Here is a 23904-nt window from a genome sequence, read left to right on the forward strand (position 1 = left end):
CCATTATATAATATATAATGAAAAGCGTATTTCCATTATATAATATATAATGAAACGCACATTTCCATTATATAATATATAATGAAAAGCGTAGTTCCATTATATAATATATAATGAAAAGCACATTCCATTATATAATATATAATGAAAAGCACATTTCAATTATATAATATATAATGAGAGGCGTATTTCCATTATATAATATATAATGAAAAGCGCATTTCCATTATATAATATATAATGAAAAGCGCATTTCCATTATATATTAAATAACGATTGTGTATGCAAATGTCAATGGTTGGTAACGCCCATAATATGAATATTCATGAGCTTGACTGATATTATTATCCTCTATTCCAGGCACCTTTCCATTTTGTGTTCTTTGTGCATTCTTATCAGAAATCCTACGTGCGGTAAATAAGTCTCTGTATCACCATTCTCCTTCTTATTTGTATGCAGATTTGGTAATAATGATTGATAACTGTAATCATCCTCATTATTTTAATAAGAAATTTTTCTATCTGTGATGGAAGTATTTATGTACGATTGCCTGATCTGATGACAAGACTTTCGCTGCATGCATATTTAATGTATGACGTCACCCACACAGAGTGAGAGCTCGAAGTTTTCTTTGAAAGTTTGATGGTGAGTACAGCTGTAATTACGTTCAAATCTCGTAAATTGAATCATATTTATAAACATATCTGCTGTAGGTATGAATCTGCTGATTTGTCTGTACGTTATGAAGTGGTTTAAAATGGTTATATCTGATGAATTTAGGAGTAATCTACACTCGAACTTTTGATTCGTTATTTATCGTCGTGAGAAATATTTCAGCTCGATTGCCATCGTCACTCCTTGATCCTTGGCCCAAACTTTCGGGCGAGACCCTCTCTGAAAATTAGATACGAGTATATGGTCTATAGGCAGATCACTTCACTAGCGCTAGCTGCATCAATGATCCAAGCTTTTTGTTACGTTTAGGTCCAACTGTTGAAAAACTACTTTCATAGTTGGGTCAGAAGAAAGTTAATAGCTAACACTAATAAGCATGGTCACAGTTGACATGAGTTGTGAACAAGCGCCAAAATTTAGACCAGATACCGAGATAGTTAGACGAGTACGAGAGTAGAAAATTTGAGGACTAGGCTAGCCCTAGGCCTACAGACCAGTAAATAATTGGACTACCTGTGAACAGGCGTGGATCCAGGATTTCTTAGGGGGGACCCAAATTTGAAAAAAATCTGCACCACCCCACTCTTACATGCAGGTTCCGCTAAACGTTTCTCTAAGTAGGTGAGGGGGGGGGGGGGAGGTATTTACGATCAAGTAGAGCGTTGTGAAATTGGCGTGGTGTCTAAGGGCAAAGAATGTGCGGGGGTCAAGGGGTGGAACCCCCAGAAGCTCAGGGGTATAGGCATTTAATTGCGGTCAGATGAGCATATTAGCATACCTTATTTGTGACACTGGCAGGACACTAATTGGCGTCACTATTCTTTCTTTCTTTATGAATTTGCCATTGTCCCACAAACGCATTAAAAAGTATAATTTATTAAACATTGAGGAAAAATCTCGGAAAATTATGTCATTTCAGCAACATTTGTAAATCACCGGTATCGAATTAGAAATAAACCATGTTTGAATTATATTTGGGGGGCATCTGTCACCCCCCCCCCAAGTCCCCTTCCCCATCAGTACGCCAGTGCCCCTCCCCCCGATCTACACATAACTGATCTCCCCTTGCTTTCTTCTTTCTCTTTTTTTCTTTCCCTTTCTCTCCTATTTCCCCCTATACAAATTTAAGTTCGTCGCGAACTCGTATTATGCTCGTGGTAAGCTTAATAAGATCGTTTTTTAGGCTTTAAGCTCGTAACACGCTCCCAGGACGCTTGTAACGATCTTACAAAATCTTGGCGAGCTCGTGCACGAGTTCGCCACGAGCTCGTGGCGAACTCGCGGGTAAACTGGGGAGCTCGTGGCGAGCTCGTGGATAAAAGAGGGAGCTCGTGGCGAGCTCGTTGGTAAAAGGGGGAGCTCGTGGCGAGCTCGTGGGTAAAAGGGGGAGCTCGTGGCGAGCTCGGGCGTAAACTGGGGAGCTCGTGGCGAGCTCGGGGGTAAACTCGGGAGCTCGTGGGGAGCTCGTGGGTAAAAGGGGGAGCTCGTGGCGAGCTCGTGGGTAAAAGGGGGAGTTCGTGGCGAGCTCGGGGTTACAATGAGGAGCTCGTGGCGAGCTCCCCAGAGCTCCCCAGAGCTCGCCACGATCTCGCTGGTAAACAGGTGATCCAGCTCCCAGGAAAACAGTTAGGTATACAGTGTGAGTCCCAAAAAAATTTACACCTAGAAAATTGCTAATTATTTTAAAAATTATCTGTGAACAGTAAATTATTATACATTCTATGAAAGAGTGTTTTATCTTGAATCATTTAGTATCATTTTTGTGTGGTATGTTTGGATGAACAGGAGGCATTGTATGCGAGAGTGCAAAAATCGACTTGCGCCAAAGTTGCTAATGTGATGTTTGAATAAAACAATTGCGATATGGGTATTATTTCAGTCATTACAGATCAACATAACATCCCAAACAAAATTAATCATGCCACACATATCAAAAACTGAATATAAAATATCAACGAACATTGTTAGTGTGTTTGCTTGTGACTTTGCTTCTGCAAAAAACATATGCCATGCATTTCATTTGTAAAGTATTTTAAAGTTCCCTTCAGGATGCCAATTTCTTTAATTTATTCTATTAATATATGTACATGTATTTTTAAAATGTCTTGGGCCAAGGAAAATGAGTTCCTACTTCCTAGTTTCTTGTCTCCACCAGCATCCTTTTTATGTAATTTTTTTTTAAATAAAAAAAATATTGATCTGAAGATATCTCTCACCTGAAATAATTAAGGTAAACAAATGCATACTTTATTATTTTGATACATTTTTGAGCCTCTTTGTCAGAACATAAATTGTATATGCAATTACATTGAAAGTTCAGAAAATTTGTGTTGAAATTGAAACAATAGCTTTTTCATGCTGAAGTAACCTGTCAAATTACTTGTAAATTTAATTAAATTCTTTTGAAACTTTGAAACATTTATTTGCAGCATACCAGATTGGGAAGGGGGGGGGGGGGGTTGCCATTTATTCTGACTGTATCATATATTTAACACCTTGAAATGTCACTATCAGGTATTACATAAGAGCACACACCCAGACCTTGATTCGAGGTCAACTCCCTGTTTCTAACTTGCTCTCTCCTTATGTACATAGGATTCCCCAGTGCTAAGACACAAATCTCTATTCCTCTCTTCTCCCCACTCTCACTTTCTTGTTTACTCTCTCTTGTGGAATTACCACTGGTAGCATTCCTGATAAGAATGAATTGATGTGTTAGTTATAGGCCACTTTGGGCAAGTCTTTCTCCATCTTGCTTTTGTAGAGAGCAGACATGGGTTTTGAATGGTATTGCAGCTCCTTAGTTTTAGGTAAGAGAAAAACTAATTCCTCACACCTTATAACTAAATGTTCTACTTGTGTATTTATAGGCCAACAGTTAGGCCTACCTCTCTTATACATTTATGAAAGAGAAGTGTAGAGTAATGATTAATGAGATAAAGTATTTATTCTCTTTCTAGTGAGATATCTTTTCATATATTGGGAAGTTTGTTTCTCTATCTATATAGCACATAGTATATACACTTCATTAAAGTAACATTAGATATAATCTATGTGATAAGGTTATACTCATGTAAATATTCCTGTATCTTGACTGACAAACCCTATCATTTAGGCAACATGAGAGCACATTAATGCATTTTGTCTGAATACTGAAAACTAGTTTGCTAGCGGATATAAAGAAGGGATTGTTCTAGAGATCCTATAGTATATGTACATGTATCATTACTTGGTACCCTGGGTTGGTGAATACACTGACAAGAAGGGGGATGCTATATAGTTATTGTATGAATACCGCTTTATTAGTTTGGATCTTTGTAATATTATGAGTGATTAGAATGATGGAATAATTAACAAAATGGATAATAATATTTCTTCAAAGGCAGAGTATTATACAGTGTATTACTCACATATTTAATTTCATTATACAGTGTAATTATATAATTTGGAAATCATTTATTCATTCATATCGTTGTGTGAAGTTGTGAACCCTGCATACAGGTAACATGTATTTTACAGTAACATGTATTTTACAGGGTTTGTATTGACTCTAATAAAAAGATACTTGTTTTAAGTTATATTTTATGTTATATCTTTTCTTTCTGTATACTTTGATGTATTAGTGTTTTCATTGATTGATATCCCAGAAGTAATGAGCTTTTAACTTTCCCTTATTCTAAAGAGGATCACTGTATTCTTCACCAGCTTGCCAACTGAATTGCCCCTGCACAGCCAGCCTGCAGATGTTAACAGGATATTGGAAGGTTGATAAGTTAGATAAATATATATGCATGCCAATAGCTCAACAGGATCATCAAGTTCACCTCTATATGTAGACACAAATTAGTTCTCAATAGGGACTTTTAGATTTGCACGAAGACAATGTAGATTGCTACGGTCGACGTCCTTTTTATGCACTGCCTTCAATGGACGTCACAGGTTTCAGTCCACGCAAATCTAAAAGTCCCTAATGCCAACATGCTGTTGAGCACGCCATTAAGCTCGCAGCCATTTTTTTTCCACAAGATTGTCGACGAACTCGTTGACGAGCTTGTCGACGAACTCGTACGAACTCGTTGACGAATTTGTACGAACTCGTTGACGAGCTTGTCGACGAACTCGTACGAACTCGTACGAACTCGCCAACGAGCACGCCAACGAGCTCGCCAACGAGCTTATCGGCCAGTGATGAGTGGCATATTTGGAGCACGCCAACGAGCTCGCGTGCATGCTCGTAGCTAATTTGCATATTTGGAACGAAACGAGTTCGTCTGCGAGTTCGTCTGCGAGTTCGTCGACGAATTCGTGGGCGAGCACGCTGACGAGCTCGCGTGTTAGCGTACTGAAATTTGTATAGGGGTCCCTTTCCTTTCCCTTCCTACTCTCTGTTTTAGGTTTGCTAGGGGTAGGCAAGGGCCTTTTGGCCCCCCCTCCCCCTCCCCGATCCACACATTGCTGGCGGGATTAATCGCAACTGTTCTCCCCTTCTTATCACCCTTTTCTTTTCTTCTTCCTCTTTTTTGTTTTTTTTTAGCTCTCCTTTATCCCTTTCCCTTCCTTCTCCTTTTTTTTTATTGGGGGGGGGGGGGGGAGGGAGGAGGAGGCAAGGGCCTTTGCCCCCCCCCCCCCCCGAACTACAACTTGTTGGCGGGAAAATTGCAACTGATTTCCCCCTTCTTTTCTTCTTCCTCTTTTTTCCTTCTCTTTATCCCCTCTTTACTTTTTTTCTTTCCCTTTCCTTCCTTCTCTTTTATTTTTTGATGGGGGGAGGGGGAGAGGTTACAGCTGGGAGGCAAGGCCCTTTTGGCCCCCCGATCTCCTTTTCCCCATTTTCTTTTCTTCTTCCTCTTCTTTCTTTCCCTTTCTCTCCTTTTTCCCTTCTTTTCCTTCTCTCTCTCTCTCTCTCTCTCTTTTTTTTTTTTTTGCGGATGGGGGGGGGGGGGGCCAAGGTCCACTCGGCCGCGCCTGTCTGTGAATGTGATACTCGTAGTCGTACAGAGTCTTGTAGCTATCTAACAATTTAAAACACGATCCCCCCAAAAAAATATTCAGTCTAGACTACATTGTATACAGGGATATGTATAGTGGTGCCTGTGTGTTTCTTAAACTCTTTGTTGTCTTAGCCTAATTTGCCTCTGCTCTAGGCTCTATCTTTGAATTTTTGTTTGCTGTAAACATGATTAAGTTTTCTCTGTCATATATAGATCTAGGTCCATACCTTTTTTGCGTTTTTTCAATTTGATAGAATGAACAGTTACGAGACATGCATCTAGATCATCTAGAGACTGTAGATCAACTAGATCTGGATCAAGAAATTTAATATAAATTTCAATGTTAGATAATGAAGGAGGGCTTTTTTGGTAAAGAGAAAATCCAAATTAAAATAGAACAGTTAATTCTGCAAATGCTCATCAATGTTTAAATGATCATGCTCATTTCCTTTTATTCTAAGAATTAAATCCCCCCCCCCCCCTCTCTTTTACAGGAAAATGTACAGAGATACTTGTCGCAGTTAATGCATGCAGTACCAAATGCTTGCTTTCTGGGAGTATGTGCTTGAAACAAGAATGTCCTGGAGAAAACAGACCACCACAAGAGAAGGTAAACATATTTACTTTTGATCTAACTTGATCTGTTTAGTTTTTTTCAAGTAAAACAATATTTGAAATGAGTGAGGTCAAGGCCAAGCTGGAGGGGATGCGAAGGGCTGGTTTGAGAAGTATGTATTAATGGGATGGCTATGTATGATTCCACATGAAAAAATTTGAGGCCTAGGCCTACAATGTACATGCAAGACATTTTTATGTTACAACAGAGATACATGTATGATGTAGGTATCAATGTTTTACTTTCATTCTCTTCTCTTTTCATTCAACAGACATACATGTACAGTATGGACTATGAAGTTCTACTTAGCCTCTTCAATGAACTGCTGGAGCTGCGACTGGGTATCAAAACCTTGGTATTATAAACTTCATAACCAGTGGCGGAGATATGTTGTTAGCCAGGAGGGAGGGGTCAGTGCCCCCCCCCCACTTTTTCAAGTACCCCCAGTATGCCCCTTTTATGGCCTTTTCACATAGGTAAAGTGCCATATTACTTTGACAAGTTCCCCTATTAATTTGTAAAATTGCCCCTTCCCCATTTCACCTCTGATAAGTGCCCCTTATCCTTCGACAAGTTCCCATTATTCTATGCAATAAGTGTTCATTTTCCATTCTCATAACTGCCCTTTTTAATCTCTAGTAAGTGCCCCCTCCATCTCCTGATTAGTGCTCTTTTCATCTCTGATGAGTGTCCCATTTTGTCTCTAATAACTGCCACTTTTATTTGACACGCCCCCTTTTCCTTCCTAATAAATGCTCTTTTTTCTGATCATAAGTACCCCTTACCCTTCTCATAATTACCCCTTTTCATCTCTCATAAGTGCCTTGTTTACTTTAACATGTGCCTCTTTTTCTTTTTAATAAGAGCCACTTCCCCGTTCTCATAATAGCCCCCTTTCACCTCCAATAAATGCCCCTATTAAAATCTGATCTGCACCTCCCTTATTGTCTCGCCTACGAGCAAAAAGTGAGACATAGGCGCTGCTTTTCTGGTGACGGCGGCGGCGACGGCGTCAACATCAAAAACTTAACCTAAGGTTAAGTTTTTGAATTTTTGATATAATTTTCAAAGTTTAAGTTTTTAGTCAATGAAACTTAGACTATAGGGTTATCAAGTATTCCCAATCACGTGAGAATTCCCATTCTCACAAGGGCCTTTTTTCATTCCTGGTGAGTGCATCTTTCTGTAGGTCTAAGAAGTGCCCCATTTTCACCTCTGATAATTACCCTTTTTACATGACACATGCTCCTTTTCCCCTTATCCCTTTAGTGTCCCCTTTTCCTCTCATCATTAAACGCGCCCCTAATTTCAAGCGACTAAGAGTAACTTCCCCCAAAGTTTGCTCGCGTTTATAGATGATATAATTACATTACTTATTAAAGGTCTTTTCAGTCTTCCATTGTGAGAATGTGCTTATAACCCCATCAGGATTGGGTTTTTCCCTCTTAATAAGATGCAATTTTTTGTACTGCGACCTCACAAAACTTAAAATTTTCCTCGCTTGCAAATCAATTTTCATACCATCACACCAAACTGATACTTAAGCAATATCTTGTATGGTGTATAAAGAGAAACAAATGTTGAAATCGTCCCTGATAATGTAATCACAATGTAGGGGTATATACCATTGTCTAAAAAAATGGATATTTTCGCTTTGAGATTCCCTTTTTTTCCAGAAAGTGCCTATTTTGTTGGTGCCCCCCCCCCCACTTTGGAAGACGCTCCGCCACTCCTGGGGGGACACATCAGTCAAAAGTGCGCACAGGGGGGGGGGGAGGGGTTGAGGGGTAATGTGCCCCCCTCCGAAGCTGAAATTTTTTAACCTGGATTTGGTCAAACTCCCAATAGATAAATATCATTCACAATTCTCTTCAAGCAGTACGTGTAACTTCACCTTGCAAGCAGTATGTTTAATTTTTTAATCACCTTGTATATTAGGCCCTGTATTTCAGCTCAAATTGTTTAGTGATTGTGGACAGGCGAAGCAGGAAAATAGAAAATTTGGCCTTCATACACACAACCAGACCAGTGACACCATGAAACAGAAACACTATTACAATGATTACCGGTACTGAAACATAGTTTTCAAACTACCAAGGAGAGGTAACCAGGAACCAAGGTATAATACAATGATGCAATTTTACCCATGTTGTAGTAGTACATGGTAGTAGTATGGATATCCCGCCTCTTCTTTTATGCACATCCTTTCCACTGATATCGCAAGTTTTAGAAAAAAGGGCCCAATGTCTGCATAACTAAGCAAGGTAGGAGTTCATTAAAAACATGATGTAAAACATTAAGTATATCACACCAAAGCATCTCAATCTGACAGCACGATGTGGAGAAAAGTTAATGGTGTAGATAAATACACAAGAAATATGTTCATCGGCAGTCTAAGTCAAGCAATCATTTATAAAACTGAGGCTTTGCCAAGGCATCCATTTTAAGTATGTGTCTATAGGGCAAATAAGATGTAGTCAAGTACTCAAGTTACCACCTGTCAGCCAAGATCAAACTTTTGGAATATAAGAGTTTTGGGGAGGGGTCATCTTTTATCAATTTCTGTTTATTGATAATAATTATAACATTTGGGAATGGGCCTATGAGTATGATTTATATATTGTATAAAACAAGCAACTGTTAATAAAAGGTCTAATATACCTTGGTGCGTGTGTGGACCACGGAGTAACCATCTAACTAAAGGATGTTATATACTATTGTACATTATTATTGTTTCTCTGGAAAAAATTGCAATCATTGAGTCAGGTATTTTTTTTTTTTTAAAGAAATCAGCATGTTTTTATAATGTGTTTTATAATAAGGGTGCAGGTCATGATACAAAAAATTCCCTGGAGAAAAAAATAGTGCTCAGATTTAGCCTAAGTATGCTTTGTTGAATTTTTAAAGAAAAAAGTAATCTACAAATGGAAGTAGCAGATGAGGTCATTTGTGCTTAATATTTGACCATCAATGTTATAATCTGTAAACATATTAGTTTGTTGTAATAAAATGAATAAATTAAACATGTTTATTATCTTATATACAGTATTCCCTTCATATCTTTTCTTTTTAGTGTGCATATATGGTTGGATAAATAGAATCATATGTGGAAAAAATCTGGAAACAAAACGTGAGAGTTCAGAGAGAGAGAGAGAGAGAGCAAAAGAGAAAGGAAAGGAAATGAGAGAACTGTTTAATGGTGAGAGATGTTGATGTCGTGAAAATGAAAAATTTATAATGCAGTGAGACAGCGAGAGAGAGAGAAAAAAAATAAAAAAATTAAAAAATCCATCTTATAAATGCGTTAATCGCCTCGCCGCTATGTGGCTCGTGGGCGATGCTCTGCATCGTCATAGGGACAACCCCCCCCCCCCCTGATAGGCCCTGACAATGAAATCTGGAGAACATACAGATTCACAAGGGCTGGACTACTCGGTCTCGTGGATCAAATAAAGAAATAATGGAAGTTATTATAAAAGTATGTTTTTCTCTCTTGTTATGATAATTGGAGAAAAAAAACCTGTTAATTAGATTATATTAGTTTTAGCTTCAACTGTTTGATATTAATATGCATGTGGGCACAAATAGCAGCAACTGCGGTAAGTGATATCTACGGTATTCCTTGAGCTGCGGTAAATGATCTTATTGTATATGCCACTTACTGGTTTTCCATAGACCTGTGCACAAATGTTATCATATAATGCTATTTAAAAAAAATTCAATAGGATGGTGTACAAATCGAATATATTATGCCATTCTTTCCACTTAACTACATGTTATTCAATATCCGTGTCATTCAAACAATACAGGCAAACATTCCCTGATGTCATTAAGTTTACATCAATCTATCTTGCTTCTCTCCTTATAAACAAGCCATCTTCATTGGAATTCACATCCTGAATTCCAATGAAGATAGACACCTCTCTTGCATTGTACATGAAATATCCATTCACTGATCTCCGCACGAAGTACCCTCAATTTTACGCACAGAAAGCTCACACTAACCCGTAACCAAAACCACCCTGAAATGATGACAATATTCAAAAGATCAATTCATTTGTAATCAAGTGTGGATTTTAATTCATTTGATCCCTTGATAGTCTGGGTTCGGTATACCGAAACAGGGGAGGGAGCAGCTTGTGGCGTGGAACCATAAGGACCAATGAGGTTCTTTTGGGACATAGTTTATATAAAATTACCAAGCTGAAACCTACCCTAATACCAGTCACATAAATCAATGCTCAACTGAGTATTTGTTGCGTTTTCCTCAATCATGACTTGTTGAGTTTTGTGCAGAAGTGCTACAATCCATTGTTTGAGAATGTATATAGCGAGTAGTCCAAATCAGGAGGGTCGCAAACTCCTTCTCAACCTCCATTGTTACATCTTGATTCCTGAAGAGCCTTGTGATTTGAGATGAACTTGGGAGAAGTTCCCACGTTGTTTTGGAGGCACACGCTCCTTGTGCTGACTGCTCCTCTTCAGCAACTACTACAGACAAGTCCACTTGTATCTTTGTAACCAATTCCAATAAGCCAGCTGTTCATGAATAAAATGTTAATTGAAAGAAGAAAAAAAAATCCAATATTGTTACAAGCACTTTAAGATCTAAAGCTGACATCACAAGTATATTTCTTTTTCTTCTTTCTTGTTGTTTTTCTTCTTATAGTAATCTTCAAAGGGCTATTAGTTTTATATAAATTCACTGTTTGCTCAACAGGAGTACATTCCTTATTTTCCATGCCAACAAGAGATCCCAGATTAAAATATTACTTCTCATTATGGTCTGAAATGAAATACCATATTGCCAAACATGTATTTTATTACTAATATACTACATGTCTGAGTAAAAGATCTAATCAAACATTCCGACCATTGTTTTAAAGACCGTCAATACTACTGGGCCAGAAGGGATTAGACCACCCAGCCAGGTCACTGACAGGTGGCTATCTCATCAACTCAGCTCTCAACTAACATAAGAAAGAGAGGATCATGGGGGACCAACAGACACCGATTGGGGAAGTTTTCTATATAGAGAGAGCAAGTAGGACAGTGGGGCTTTAAGAATAGCAATTAGCATTCATAGAAATGGCATAGAATTTACATCCTTAAACTTTAAGCTTTGAAAACCTCGTTTTGATTTGAGTGTAACTTTTGAGTTATTAACAACCAAAATTTTCCAGTGATTTGTTTTTGTTTCACTTTTAGTACACAAACATATTTTTCTTTATCACACTTGCAGGATATAATCATATAAGCTAATTTGATCTTGTACTGCTAGGCTGCCCCCCCCCCCCCCTCCCCCTCTATTATACGAGTGTGAAAAAAGAATACAATTCTTTGTAGCCTTTCTTAATCACTAATCAAAATTTTGAACTTCAGTTAATGTTGTTTAAAGAATATATTATGAAAGTGAGATGGATTGCAGGTGGCAAGGGTGTATTGGTTGAGAATTGCAGGTAATAATTCATGCTCTACTATGAGCCAACTTACTTCACACACTATCATCTTGCAGCAGGGTAAGGTTTTTACAGAAATTTTAGAACTTGCAATGGGATGTACTTAAATATCAACTTTGTACAATAGCAGTATGTAGAAAGGAATTTAGGATAACCTGACTTTGGGTCTGCCAATGCTTAACACAAGCTTTATTTCATCAAGATATATGGTTATTGCTCAAGTTATGATAGGGTTTTAGATTAGCTTTTAGGGTTAATATTACGTTTAGCTATGGATCCAGGATTAAGATTAAGAATTCATTTTGTGTTACAACATAACCACTAAACAATAGAGCAGGTCGTAAAAATCAGATACACGTTTCACAAACTGGGGGTCAGCGTATTTTTAGTTTAATAATACAAAGGAAGATTTTTAAACTGCCAATGATGAGTATCAATACATACAGCTCCACCAGCACCTGGAAAATCTGATTGTACGACACTTGTTCCTCAAGACATTTGCTCAACATCAATTTCCTACGCTATTATCCAAATACTTAACTTCATCCCGGGATCCAACACTAGACCTTACCCTACACCTAACCTCAATCCCAATTGCAACCCTCGGCCTAACCCTACACATTTGACAAATAAAGCCTTGAGCAGTCGTTGCAGGAGCAAATGTTTGGTCACTCCAAATGCCATGACAGGCTCACTTGCTATGACTTTATCTGTTTCTTTACCAGATTAAAAAAAAACCATTGTAATATTCATTATTAATTACCAGTCCATTGTGCTTTGCTCCTAATATGTCAGGCACAAGAGGCCATCGCTTTCAGGTAAGGGGCAGAACATCAAGACTGGAACCTCAAGGCACCCCATGATCTCTCAACAGGAAGCCCTCCTTCTCAATCCCTGGAACAGAATTATAAACAATTCAATAAATATTAACCAAATTTGAAATAAATAGCACTATTTAATATTTTAGTTGTCTTTAACGTTTACTTTTTCAGCAAAATTTGAAGGTTGATTGCTATTTTTTTAATTGCTTGTCGTTCCTTTTCATGTATTGGACCCCCCCCCCCTTTTCCCCCTGCACATGAGCTTAAAATGTTAATTCTAAAAAGAGAAACACTTCAGCAACGTGTTAGTAGACATGTGGATTCATACATAGCCATCCCATGAATACTTCTCAAACCAGCCCTTTGCATCCCCTTCAGTTTGACCTTGACCTCACCTATTCAAAATTTTGTTTTACTTGAAAAAACTAAACAGATCAAGTTAGATCAAAAGTAAATATGTTTACCTTCTCTTGTGGTGGTCTGTTTTCTCCAGGACATTCTTGTTTCAAGCACATACTCCAAGAAAGCAAGCATTTGGTACTACATTAACTGCGACAAGTCTCTGTACATTTTCCTGTAAAAGAGAGGGGGGGGGATTTAATTCTTAGAATAAAAGGAAATGAGCATGATCATTAAAACATTGATGAGCATTTGCAGAATTAACTGTTCTCTTTTGGACTTTCTCTTTACCAAAAAAGCCCTCCTTCATTATCTAACATTGAAATTTATATTCAATTCCTTGATCCAGATCTAGTTGATCTACAGTCTCTAGATGATCTAGTTCATGTCTCGTAACTGTTCACAGGCAGGCACAGATCCAGGGGGGCCGCCCCCCCCCCCCACCCGCAAAAAATAAAAAGAGAGAGAGAGAGAGAAGGAAAAGAATGGAAAAAGGAGAGAAAGGGAAAGAAAGAAGAGGAAGAGGAAAAGAAAAGGGGGAAAAGAAGGAGATCGGGGGGCCGAAAGAGCCTTGCCTCCCAGCTGTAACCTCTCCCCCTCCCCCCATCAAATAATAAAAGAGAAGGAAGGAAAGGGAAAGAAAAAAAGTAAAGAGGGGATAAAGAGAAGGAAAAAAGAGGAAGAAGAAAAGAAGGGGGAAATCAGTTGCAATTTTCCCGCCAACAAGTTGTAGTTCGGGGGGGGGGGGGCAAAGGCCCTTGCCTCCTCCTCCCTCCCCCCCCCCAAAAAAAAGGAGAAGGAAGGGAAAGGGATAGAGGAGAGCTAAAAGGGAACAAAAAAGAGGAAGAAGAAAAGAAAAGGGTGATAAGAAGGGGAGAACAGTTGCGATTAATCCCGCCAACAATGTGTGGATCGGGGAGGGGGGGGCCAAAAGGCCCTTGCCTCCCCCTAGCAAACCTAAAACAGAGAGTAGGAAGGGAAAGGAAAGGAAAATAGGAGAGAAAGGGAAAGAAAAAAAGAGAAAGAAGAAAGGTAGGGGAGATCAGTTATGTGTAGATCGGGGGGAGGGGCACTGGCGTACTGATGGGGAAGGGGACTTGGGGGGGGGGTGACAGATGCCCCCCCAAATATAATTCAAACATGGTTTATTTCTAATTCGATACCGGTGATTTACAAATGTTGCTGAAATGACATAATTTTCCGAGATTTTTCCTCAATGTTTAATAAATTATACTTTTTAATGCGTTTGTGGGACAATGGCAAATTCATAAAGAAAGAAAGAATAGTGACGCCAATTAGTGTCCTGCCAGTGTCACAAATAAGGTATGCTAATATGCTCATCTGACCGCAATTAAATGCCTATACCCCTGAGCTTCTGGGGGTTCCACCCCTTGACCCCCGCACATTCTTTGCCCTTAGACACCACGCCAATTTCACAACGCTCTACTTGATCGTAAATACCTCCCCCCCCCCCCCCTCACCTACTTAGAGAAACGTTTAGCGGAACCTGCATGTAAGAGTGGGGTGGTGCAGATTTTTTTCAAATTTGGGTCCCCCCTAAGAAATCCTGGATCCACGCCTGTTCACAGGTAGTCCAATTATTTACTGGTCTGTAGGCCTAGGGCTAGCCTAGTCCTCAAATTTTCTACTCTCGTACTCGTCTAACTATCTCGGTATCTGGTCTAAATTTTGGCGCTTGTTCACAACTCATGTCAACTGTGACCATGCTTATTAGTGTTAGCTATTAACTTTCTTCTGACCCAACTATGAAAGTAGTTTTTCAACAGTTGGACCTAAACGTAACAAAAAGCTTGGATCATTGATGCAGCTAGCGCTAGTGAAGTGATCTGCCTATAGACCCTATACTCGTATCTAATTTTCAGAGAGGGTCTCGCCCGAAAGTTTGGGCCAAGGATCAAGGAGTGACGATGGCAATCGAGCTGAAATATTTCTCACGACGATAAATAACGAATCAAAAGTTCGAGTGTAGATTACTCCTAAATTCATCAGATATAACCATTTTAAACCACTTCATAACGTACAGACAAATCAGCAGATTCATACCTACAGCAGATATGTTTATAAATATGATTCAATTTACGAGATTTGAACGTAATTACAGCTGTACTCACCATCAAACTTTCAAAGAAAACTTCGAGCTCTCACTCTGTGTGGGTGACGTCATACATTAAATATGCATGCAGCGAAAGTCTTGTCATCAGATCAGGCAATCGTACATAAAAACTTCCATCACAGATAGAAAAATTTCTTATTAAAATAATGAGGATGATTACAGTTATCAATCATTATAACCAAATCTGCATTCAAATAAGAAGGAGAATGGTGATACAGAGACTTATTTACCGCACGTAGGATTTCTGATAAGAATGCACAAAGAACACAAAATGGAAAGGTGCCTGGAATAGAGGATAATAATATCAGTCAAGCTCATGAATATTCATATTATGGGCGTTACCAACCATTGACATTTGCATACACAATCGTTATTTAATATATAATGGAAATGCGCTTTTCATTATATATTATATAATGGAAATGCGCTTTTCATTATATATTATATAATGGAAATACGCCTCTCATTATATATTATATAATTGAAATGTGCTTTTCATTATATATTATATAATGGAATGTGCTTTTCATTATATATTATATAATGGAACTACGCTTTTCATTATATATTATATAATGGAAATGTGCGTTTCATTATATATTATATAATGGAAATACGCTTTTCATTATATATTATATAATGGAAATGTGCGTTTCATTATATATTATATAATGGAAATACGCTTTTCATTATATATTATATAATGGAAATGGCTTTTCATTATATATTATATAATGGAAATGTGCGTTTCATTATATATTATATAATCGAAATACGCTTTTCATTATATATTATATAATGGAAATGGCTTTTCATTATATATTATATAATGGAAATGTGCTTTTCATTATATATTATATCATGGTAATACACTTTTCATTATATATAAATAATGGAAATGTGTTTTTCATTATATATTATATAATGGAAATACACTTCTCATTATATATAAATAATGGAATGTGAATTTTAATTGTTTATAAATAATGAAGTCTGAATTGTAATTATTTATAAATAATGAAAATGCGTTAAGAATTATATACAAATAAAAATGTACATTTACTTGCATTATATGTAAATAATGGTTATTATTTGTTAAATAATGGTTATATAACATATAAGTTGTCTAAATAATAGGTTTACAAACGGCGCCTCATACTCCCCCTCCTTGCTTAGGATGCATGGTGCTACAATCACGAATGCAGTAGTACCGGATTGAATGTGAAGAAAAGCCTTTTGGAAGTTTGAAAAATGCAAGCTAGTAGAGCAAAACAGTAGGATTCTAGTGATTTAATATTCAGCCACAACATAATTGTTCTATTCATAAATAACGGGAACACATGCCTTTGTGGTTCACCAGAAAAAAACTAAACAAAACAAAGCAATTTGAATTTCCTTGCTTCTTTCTCCATTAACCATCCAAATTCATCACCAAACATGGGAACAAGAACCACAGGCATCCTACAACATTGTGACAAATTAATGAGATGAAATAATGAAAGCAGGCAACCATGAAATTTATATTTCATTCTCAAACAAGCCAAGAATGACCTAGAATTCTTGTATTGAGAACAAGGATACTTCTGATTAAAGTGTAAGTCCAAACAAATCAAGCGTACCCATAATTTTGTAGATCCATTTAACCACATGTATACCTCGCAAGGTTCTTTTGAAGGAATAACTGAATGTGTGATTTTGAACTTTTCCTGGTGAATCGTTTGTTTTGGCCGAGGAGACAGCAAGACTCCAAGGCCACGTGTGAGTGTTGTTAAAATGGGCTTTGGGCAGGAAATGGATTGATGAATGAGAGGCAAGGACTCCCCCCCCCACCCAAACCCACTCTCCCCACCATCACCACATCCCTCATTCCTAATCATATTTTCATTGAGACAGGGAAACATACAGCGTGTCCACACACAAAACAATTTATCCCAAAACTCTATAACGAAACGTCGTATAAAGAATCATCATATAAATTCCAGGATGTCCACACATAGAAGAAAGTACTCCTGAAACTCTATAGCAAAATGTTGTATAGGTGCGCAGTTTCCTACTGCGATCATGAAATGGAAGCGGAAATGAGAGGTCAGGTCTCCTTTCGCTCGAGGTCACGTTAAGCCCCACCCAGTTATACCGTTCTAGTTTGACTAGTTATACTAGTTACGTCCTCACACAACACATTCCGTGATTAGGTGTGATTAGGCGTGATTCTTTATACGTCGTATAACGAAACGCATGCCTGGGCATCGTTTCATTATAGTTAGTAAGCGTCCACACACACAATTTCATCGTATAAGACTATCCCAAAACGGTAGACCTAATATCATGCCTAATCACGGAAAAATGTGTGTGTGGACACGGGGATATATGTGCAGGCTTGTTTATGGTGGTAAAGAATATTGATTTGTTCATGAGAGGTATCATTTGGATCTGCTGCAGAATGAGACTTCTCTTTTTTTCACCACAGAGCTCTATACGAACTTAAATCAGCTCTTCTCATTTTTTTTCTTCAAAAATAGGATGTTTCACAACTTCAACTTCAACAGAGATATCCAATATTAATTGATTTGATTGTGAATATCAAAATTAAAGTGACATATGAGCCTGAGGCAATGTTTGAGAAAAATATTGCAACATATAGGCATAATAAGAAAGTCATGGAATTATCTTGAGCTAAGATTATCGAATACAAGATTCTCATTGTAGAAAATTAGTTACATGTACGTATTAAACTGAAGTAATATAGGAATCTATCATTAGAATATAGAGATCTTAAAAAGAAAATTTCCTTCATTTGTACTCAAGGTCTATTATGAGTATCATGTCCATAAATACTTTCCTAAAAAGAAAAAATGTTGTAAAGGGATATTTTCAGTCAGTTTGTATCCAACAAATGATCGGACAGAAAATATTATATTCATTCAGAATCTTATCTCAAAAGCAAGGCCCTCAAGTGCAAGGGAGGTTATTAAGTGAGATTGAAATAGCTATGTGGTTGGTTGGTGTGTGGTTGGGATGGCTTGAGGCTATGGTGAATGACCTCTACTCATATACCACTCATATGTCTCATTGCACTTCAACCACTTACCACCCCCCCCCCCCCTCCAACGTTCTCTCAAAACTCAACTAAAATGCCCTGTTTTTGTATTTCTTTACAACCTCTTCATAATAACCAAGTTATCATCACCCCGATGTATGAATAGAGAAGCTTGGTATCAAATGTTTTGAGCGACAAATATACACTGGATATATTTGGTATTCATCACTGTGTAAATGACTAATCTTCTCAGAATGGGAGTCTACGGGGGATAGATTACCACCCCTGAGGGACCAGCTAAATGAGGAAGGGGGTAAATGAGAGAATGGATAGGGGGGCCTAGAGGAGATGGGATTTCCATGGATCTATTATGATTAGTCTGTACAGGAAACTGGGGGATGTATATTCAACAATTTGCATGGGAAACAGGTTGATTAGGGTTGTGGAGAAACAAGAATGGGAGAATAGGCCCATTTACACAGCCAAAAAAACCTTCTTGAAAAACCAACGTTTTAAACAACATGCCATTTGCACTACTACAAAAACCCATAAGAAACCATCAGTGTTCGATAATTCTTTATTTTTATTTTTTTTGTTGTACGCATGTGCCACTTGTTACATGTGCTAGCACGGAAGGTAGGAGAGTCACATAACAACAAAAAACAGACTGATTTGCTGGTGATTCGAAAGCGAGCATTTACACAGTAAACACCAGTGACAGTTTCTGCTGCCGTTTAAAAAAACGACACTCCAAGAGACAGATATTTCTAGATAAAAATTGTAGGAGAGGAGGGGGGAGGGGGGAGGGGGTTGTCTTTATGGGTAGTTGCTTAGCAACTTCTGACAAAACTCCGGGATGTGAGAAAAGACCTGACGTTTTTCCTTGCAGTGTGAATGCAGCTAATGAGAGAAAGGGAGACCATGTAAGGGTTAGGAAAAGAGAAAGAGGGATCAAAGTCATGAGACAGAAAGAAAAGGAACAGTCAAATTCTCACTCATTTCATAGACCGGTCTTTGTTACAGTAGTGTAGTGGTGAGTGTGAAGCTGAAGACACAACATGCCAGGAAGCGAAATACCTCTGGACCGGTTTGCTTCCTAGACTGCTCTAGACCGCTCTAACAAGCAGTGTGAAGACAAACTGTCAGAAAGAGTTCTTCAATCAGAAGCAAGTGAGATTGGGGTTTATAGAGAGATAAATGGAAGATGAGACAGATCGAGTGAGAGAGAAGAGAGAGAGGGTAGGAAGAGGAGAGAGAGGATAGGAAGAGGAGAGAGAGAGAGAGAGAGAGAGAGAGAAGGGGGAGATGTCATAAATGATCACACTTGATATTAAGAAAACAATATATGTTCTAAAAACAAAAAGTATAGGCTGTAAACAAACTGTCCCTATTTTCTGTCTGTTCAGGAAGGGAGGGGCATGAGAGAGGGGGCCCAGCTGCCAAAAGAAAAAAGACATCAGGTCCTGTTTGGTTCCAGTGGGCAGGACACCAGACCACAAACCACAAGGTTTATTGGCTCAAATAAATACTATGTAGTATCAGGGCTTGTACACATATCCCTGGTAGTATGTACTTTATCCCAATAGTAGGTGTATTTACACTGTCAAATACCTCATTTCTAAAAAAAATGTGATGTTTCGCGCACCTGTTACACTTGTGCAGAAACATCACCGACTGAAAAGCTCAGTGATGTTTTGGCGTGTTTTGGTTGGTAATGCGCATGCGCGGCACTCCGATTCAAAAACCTTTTTTGATCAGCTGTTTTTATGCTGTGGCAGTCCAGCAAACTCGATTGAGTTACAGTTGCCGCAATTCTTTGTTTCTTTTGTTCTACCATAATTTCCCTACCGTTCCTAAATAAATTCCTAGTTTTTCCATCTTTCATCTTCTCTTCTGTCTTTCCATTATCTAATCTTTATCATTATTTCTAGTTGTCTTTCCATATGTTATTCTTTGTTTCTTCCTTCTTTTACCTTCTCTTATGGTATTCTTTGTTTTTATCATTCTATCATTTTCTCTTTCTATCTTTCCTAATGTTATTCTTTGTTTCTTCCTTCTATCTCCTTCTCTTATGTTATTCTTTGTTTTTATCATTATATCATTTTCTCTTTCTGTCTTTCCTTATGTTATTCTTTGTTTCTTCCTTCTATCACCTTCTCTTATGTTTTTCTTTGTGTATATCGTTCTAGCTAGCCCTGCTCTTAAAGTCAAGTGACCTAACATCGCGATGTTTCAGCTGCGAGCGTTTATACTAACCAAACATGCCAAAACATGCCAAAAAAAATCACACTTCTGTTTGGTATGTTTCAGGCTTGGAATTTTTGCCGGTAAGGCGTAGTTGCCTTGGTAACATCACTGAAACATCGCGGTCAGGCTCCGGTTTGGCATTTTTTGGCGTGTTTGGATGACAGTGTAATACTCTCAATTTTGCCCAACAGAACCATAATCATTAGGTGATGGCTGATACCCATTTCATAGTGCTTCTATCGGAGTTACACCAATGAAAATACCGATTGAATTTTCCTTATGTAAACAAAGGTGAAACCGCCGCTTTCCCTGCTGTCCTTTTCATACTGCGGGTGAAAGTCACTTGCTGTGGCGAGCCCTTAACCGAAGTGACGAATTATTGCACAATTATTAAGCCTGCGCCCCACCTAGCTAGCATGCAGCATATGTTCAACAAAAAGTCAACAAACACAGCTGGTTTCGAAAAAGTGCGCATATAGTAGGCCTGTCTTCACTATCTCGAGATTGCCAAATATCCAGCTAGTTGAACTATCCCGATCGCAAATTATCCAGCTAATTTGCTTCTTCATCAGACCAAAGTAGCAATTAGAAGGATATTTGGTCAGGATTGTCATCCCAAGATATCTTGGGATAGTTTGCAAAATATCCCACTATTTGTCCTGTGCATTTTCACTAGACCGAAGATTCGCAATACGCGCTAACGCTGAGCAAAATATCTCGAGCTAATTTCTCAAGGTCGAGTTTCAAGTTTCGAGGTTGAATCTCAAGCTAATGAAGAAGCGATTTGTAACTTCGGGATTATTTCCCAAATCAGAAATAGCGGACTATTTGGCAATCTCGAGATTGTGAAGATGCGCCTAATGCGACCTTTGGCCGTTTTCTCCTTAACGCATTCACAGTGGCTGTTTCATCGGTGTCACACCGATAGAAAGAGAATTTCTCCTGCTCTTGAGCAAGAGAATTTAGTCGCTCTTTCTCTCCTTTTCATCGGCTATTCTATCAGCTTTTTCTCCTCTGTACCATTCATAGTGGCCGTTTCATCGAATGCGTCCGGATGCATCCGATAAAAATCAGGCCAGTTTGAAAGGGGTATGAGACATCTTTTAAAAAAATAAGGTGCCAAAGAATTCATTTGGCATATATATTATTGTATTACCAATATCTTTTTTGATACTTGGATTATGGATAGACTAGAGAAAAATAGGCAATGATTGTGGAGAAATTAAGAGAGCATTTATGTAAAACATAGTTGCAGAAATAGAATCAGTCAAAGGCGATATCAAGTGCCTCAAGCATATCACAAATAGCATGTACAACCATGACAATGATATAGGCAAGACAATAAGCGAGTTCACGGTTGCAGTCTGAGCATGAGCAGATCAAGGTCATTGCAGAACAAATTGTGAAATACACGGAGACGAAATACTGGATACGTGCTCATGAAAGTTATGTAATCGTTATTCATTCTTGCACATTCAGTGCAATCCATGATACACAGGTGGATGTATTCTTTCAAAGAGGAAAACAAAGGCTATGTTATATAGCACCTTCATCGCTGTAGGAATGATTATTTCACAATGTACAAAGTGGGACCTCTTCATGTTTTGAAGATCTGTGGATATTCGGGGTCATTGCAGTAATGTGCTAACCGTGAACTGGTCTATTGATATCGAATTGTTGTTTAGTTGATTACTGGTTCTTCACGTATTATCAGGATTTTTCTCTAGTACCAAGGAGATTTAGGTGTCCTTGTGCTGGAACAGAGCCAACCTCAGTGTTTCTCACCTGGCTCTGATTATTTCTGATACTCTTTTCACACTGGTTTCGCTTAACCCCGTACTTTGCTTAGCCCCTTACTATCCTTAACCCCGGACTATTTTTTTGGCTTTTCACACACACTGTTTTTAGTCCCGTACTAGCGCCTATTCCGGAATAAGAAAATTCCCGCTGTTCTCACTGCATTTCGTTAACCCTGGATATCGTGTATGTTATGATCGGACATACTTCGCATCTGGCCAGCTGCGATACGCTCCATTGCGTAGTACCGGACTATTTTTGTTCTCATTCATTTGCTTAGCACCGCAATTGCGGGGTTAGCAGGAGTTAGCACCACAATTGCGGAGTTAGCCCTGCTATTTTGCAGGGTTAGTTAACCCCGTACTATAGGTGGGGTTAGCCAACTTTAGCCCACTTTGGTAAAAACAAGTCTGAACAGAAAGTGGAATAGGCTTAACCCTGTACTATAGGTGGGGCTAAGACCCCCCTTAACCCCACCTATAGTACGGGGTTAAGCAAAATATTGCCAGTGTGAAAACAGTATTAGAAACTTTTCTGTCATCTCAAAGCCTGAGGCATTATTATCCCCCAATTTCCTCCCAATTTGGATTCATGAATCCCAAGGACAAATTTGTTCTTCGTGAGTTCTATCAGCCTTTTCACACACAGCTAAAATTCATTGTATCTATAGAGCTCAAAAGTTTTAAACAGCTTAAAAGAAAAATTTCCCTGTGTGAAAGTCGTTTATATGATGTTCGGATAGATACAAAGTTGCGATTCATATGCAGGCTGTAGATACGAAGTCCGTATCTAGAGAGCTTGACATTTTGTGTGTGAACGGTTATATGTGTTTAAACTGGATGGAGCATGCGCTTTTTTTTTTTATGACCTGACCTTCGATGTGCAATGGCACTACTGTGCATCTTAAGAGCAGTTGTTAATCACAAAACGATTAAAGATCGCACCAAAATTTCTGTGTGTGAATGATGCCGCATTTAAAGTAGATTACTTTAAAGCTCTTTAAACAAGTTTGGTAAAGGGCCTTTATCTTGTACAATAAAATACATTTCAAATAGCCATGTTCACACTTAAAGTTTGTTGGTTTGTGGCAAGAACACAAAATGATATTGTTTAATTATTTACATTATCACATCTTTTCAAAATGAAATTTAGGCCTATAATAACATTCTGCAAAGTGTTTCTCACATACTCATGAGCTTTTTTTATGCCAAATTGTGTGCTCATACTTTACAAAAATGTGAAGGTTGGAGCACATTATAGTTGCTGGAATCTCATATTTCAAACATGTATAACTCTTCTTATTGGTCTGATTACTTTCAAACTTTTGCCCCCCAGTTCTCTTATTTTTCTTCCTTGATACAAATGAACTTATTACAAGGGTTGGATTGTCCTTTAATTTAACGAGGATGATATTACTAATAGCAGGATAACTGTATATTCAATTATTCCCTTGAATGCTACTGGCTCAATTAACACTTTTTAATGAGCATTTTCAAAAGTAATCTATCCTATTTTCAAGAAAGTGTTAAGAGGCTTACAAAAAAACATCTTGATTTCGACCTATTCTCTATTTAATAGTCCCAACTATTTTCTTTCCAATCGTGAACCATTCTTCATTTAATGGTGCAGCTATTCTTTATTAAAGAGTGTAATTATCTATATAATAGGGAAAACATTTCAACATATATAATGTAGTTTGGGAATTCAAAGTATAATAATTGTTACCCA

General features: G+C 38.1%; 2 long non-coding RNA genes across 2 annotated transcripts; one reads left to right on the forward strand and one right to left on the reverse strand.

The window, feature by feature from the left end:
- Nucleotides 1-546: 546 nt before the first annotated feature.
- LOC115929670 lies at nucleotides 547-6877 on the forward strand. Its single transcript, XR_004066652.1, has 3 exons — nucleotides 547-645; nucleotides 6161-6276; nucleotides 6554-6877. It is a non-coding gene; the product is annotated as an uncharacterized LOC115929670 (long non-coding RNA).
- Nucleotides 6878-10334: 3457 nt separating this feature from the next.
- LOC115929726 lies at nucleotides 10335-15224 on the reverse strand. The gene is made up of 4 exons (XR_004066698.1): nucleotides 15094-15224; nucleotides 13027-13136; nucleotides 12505-12635; nucleotides 10335-10821 (listed from the first exon to the last, which is right to left on the reverse strand). It is a non-coding gene; the product is annotated as an uncharacterized LOC115929726 (long non-coding RNA).
- Between the last annotated feature and the right edge of the window lie 8680 nt (nucleotides 15225-23904).

The sequence above is a fragment of the Strongylocentrotus purpuratus genome, unplaced genomic scaffold (assembly GCF_000002235.5).
Source record: "Strongylocentrotus purpuratus isolate Spur 01 unplaced genomic scaffold, Spur_5.0 spur5_scaffold_5, whole genome shotgun sequence".
NCBI lineage: Eukaryota > Metazoa > Echinodermata > Echinoidea > Camarodonta > Strongylocentrotidae > Strongylocentrotus > Strongylocentrotus purpuratus.